We start from the raw sequence: 3,574 nt of genomic DNA, 5'->3' as shown, positions 1-3,574 counted from the left end.
AGGTCACAGGTACTGATACAACAGTCCTATGACAGGTCACAGGTGCTGATACGACAGTCCTATGACAGGTCACAGGTGCTGATCACGACAGTCCTATGACAGGTCACAGGTACTGATACGACAGTCCTATGACAGGTGCAGGTGCTGATACGACACAGTCTATGACAGGTCACAGGTGCTGATACGACAGGTCACAGGTACTGACGACCCAGGTCACAGGTACTGATACGACAGTCCTATGACAGGTCACCTGATACGACAGTCCTATGACGGGTCACAGGTCTGATCGACAGTCATATGACAGGTCACAGGTGCTGATACGACAGTCCTATGACAGGTCACGGGTGCTGATTCTGTGACAGGTCACAGGTGCCTCCAATGACAGGTCACAGGTGCTGATACGACAGTCCTATGTCACAGGTGCTGATACGACAGTCATATGACAGGTCACAGGTGCTGATACGACAGTCCTATGACAGGTCACAGGTGCTGATCGACAGTCCTGTACAGGTCACAGGTGCTGATACGCCCAGTCCTATGACAGGTCACAGGTACCTGATACGACAGTCCCTGTGACAGGTCACAGCTACTGATACGACAGATCCTATGACAAGTCACAGGAAGAGAGAAAGGTTGTATGACTGTTGATGATAATGTGTGTCTGTGCCAGTCCTCCCTACAGTCCTATGATAATAATGTGTCCTCTCTCCTCAGTCCTCTCTCCCTACAGTTTCAGCGTAGGGGACACTTCCTGTCTGCAGCCCTATGCACACGGAGGCTTCTTCCTGCTGGTCAAAACCCCCAGAACGTACAGCTTCGTAAGTAACACGACCACAACACGACCGCAGTACGACATTCATTAAACGACATAACACCGCGTTTAAATGGTTTACACTGAACGGGAACATTCCATCGTTCAGGATAATTCGTTTTTATTCGTCCGCTGTTGATACAGTTTCAAAATGTCAGTCATCAAGTTGTCCAGATCTAGTTTCCAGATAGCGCCGTACGCCGTCATACTGCCTCATACTGCATATACTGCCTCATACTGCGTTATACTGCCTCATACTGCCTCATACTGCGTTATACTGCCTCATACTGCGTTATACTGCCTCATACTGCGTTATACTGCCGCATACGGTGTCATACTGCGTCATACTGCGTTATACTGCCGCATACGGTGTCATACTGCCTCATACTGCGTTATACTGCGTTATACTGCCTCATACTGCATTATACTGCGTTATACTGCCTCATACTGCATTATACTGCCTCATACTGCCTCATACTGCGTTATACTGCCTCATACGGTGTCATACTGCCTCATACTGTGTTATACTGCGTCATACTGCGTCATACGTGTCATACTGCCTCATACTGCGTCATACTGCCTCATACGGCGTCATACTGCCTCATACTGCGTTATACTGCCTCATACTGCGTTATACTGCCTCATACGGTGTCATACTGCCTCATACTGCGTTATACTGCCGCATACGGTGTCATACTGCCTCATACTGCGTTATACTGCCTCATACGGTGTCATACTGCCTCATACTGCGTCATACTGCCACATACGGTGTCATACTGCCTCATACTGCGTTATACTGCCTCACACTGCAGTCATACTGCCGTCATACCGCCGTCATACTGCCTCATACTGCCTCATACTGCGTTATACTGCCGCATACGGTGTCATACTGCCTCATACGGTGTCATACTGCCTCATACGGTGTCATACTGCCTCATACGGTGTCATACTGCCTCATACGGTCTCATACTGCCTCATACGGTGTCATACTGCCTCATACGGTGTCATACTGCCTCATACGGTGTCATACTGCCTCATACGGTGTCATACTGCCTCATACAGCCTCATACGGTGTCATACTTCCTCATACAGCCTCATACGGTGACATACTGCCTCATACAGTATCATACTGCCTCATACGGTATCATACTGCCTCATACGGTGTCATACTGCCTCATACGGTATCATACTGCCTCATACGGTGTCATACTGCGTCATACTGTCTCATACGGTATCATACTGCCTCATACGGTGTCATACTGCCTCATACGGTACTGCCCTCATACATCCTCTCATCACGGTGTCATACTGCCTCATACGGTGCATCTGCCTCATACTGCCTCATACTGTGTCATACTGCCTCATACTGCATCATACGGTGTCATACTGCCTCGTACTGCCTCATACGGTGTCATACTGCCTCATACTGCCTCATACGGTGTCATACTGCATCATATGGTGTCATACTGCATCGTACTGCATCGTACTGCCTCGTACTGCCTCGTACAACATCATACTACCTCATATTGCCTCGTACTGCCTCGTACTGACTCATACTGCCTCGTACTGCCTCATACTGCCTCATACTACGTCGTACTGCCTCATACTGCCTCATACTGTGTCGTACTGCCTCATACTGCGTCATACTGCGTCATACTGCCTCATACTGCCTCATACTGTGTCATACTGTGTCATACTGTCTTATACTGCCTCATACGGTCTCATACTGTCTCATACTGCCTCATACTGTCTCATACTGCCTCATACTGCCTCATACTGCGTCATACTGCCTCATACGGTCTCATACTGCGTCATACTGCCTCATACTGCCTCATACTGTGGCACCATTACACAGTTTGGAGTGGACTTTTCCTTAAACGTCTCTGTCTGTGTGTCCGTGTGTCTCTGTCCGTGTGTCTCTGTCTGTGTGTCTCTGTGTCTTTGTCTGTGTGTCTCTGTGTCTTTGTCTGTGTGTCCGTGTGTCTCTGTCCGTGTCTCTGTCCGTGTCTCTCTGTCCGTGTCTCTGTCCGGTGTCTCTCTGTCCGTGTCTCTCTGTCCGTGTCTCTCTGTCCGTGTCTCTCTGTCCGTGTCTCTGTCCGTGTGTCTCTGTCCGTGTGTCTCTGTCCGTGTCTCTCCTCTGTCCGTGTCTCTCCTCTGTCCGTGTCTCTCCTCTGTCCGTGTCTCTCCTCTGTCCGTGTCTCTGTCCGTGTGTCTCTTCAGGAGACGATGGAGCAGCAGCTGTCTGAGCCTCAGGTCCTGACTCCCGACCAGCAAACCAGAGGGTGAGAGGTCGCCAGGTCAGCTCCAGTGTGCTGTGTGTTTGATCTGCTGTGTGTTGGAGGCCGTCTCTGAGCAGTTTCCTGTTTTGTCCATTGTGAATGTGTCCTCAGGCTCCCGCTGCAGATCCGAGCGCCGCTCATGCTGGCTCTTGATGCCTTCCAGGGAGCAAACACAACAGACTGCCCAATATTGGGTAACACAACCCCTAGTCTCTACCCTCTACTCCCCTACTCCTCTAGCTCCCTCCCCTACTCCCAAGCTCTCTGCACCCAGCACCTACTCTATAGCCGGTTGGTCCCTAGCCCCTCACTTCCTCTGTAGCTGGTTGGTCCCTAGACCCTACTTCCTTTCTATATAGCTGCTTGGTCCCTTAGCTCCCCACTTCCTGTATAGCTGGCTGGTCCCAGCTCCCCACTTCTCTGTAGCTGGTTGGTCCCTAGCCTCTACTTCCTGTACAGCTGGTTGGTCCCTAGCCCCTACTTC

The 3,574-nt window shown here is 50.5% G+C and overlaps 1 long non-coding RNA gene across 1 annotated transcript; it reads left to right on the top strand.

The window, feature by feature from the left end:
* The first annotated feature begins 184 nt into the window (after positions 1–184).
* LOC124030778 lies at positions 185–3,080 on the top strand. Its single transcript, XR_006838028.1, has 3 exons — positions 185–197; positions 715–818; positions 3,032–3,080. It is a non-coding gene; the product is annotated as an uncharacterized LOC124030778 (long non-coding RNA).
* Positions 3,081–3,574: the final 494 nt, after the last annotated feature.

The sequence above is a fragment of the Oncorhynchus gorbuscha genome, unplaced genomic scaffold (genome assembly GCF_021184085.1).
Source record: "Oncorhynchus gorbuscha isolate QuinsamMale2020 ecotype Even-year unplaced genomic scaffold, OgorEven_v1.0 Un_scaffold_15474, whole genome shotgun sequence".
Taxonomy (NCBI): domain Eukaryota; kingdom Metazoa; phylum Chordata; class Actinopteri; order Salmoniformes; family Salmonidae; genus Oncorhynchus; species Oncorhynchus gorbuscha.
Note: the sequence above shows the minus strand (reverse complement) of the source record. Positions and strands in the feature narration are given on the sequence as shown.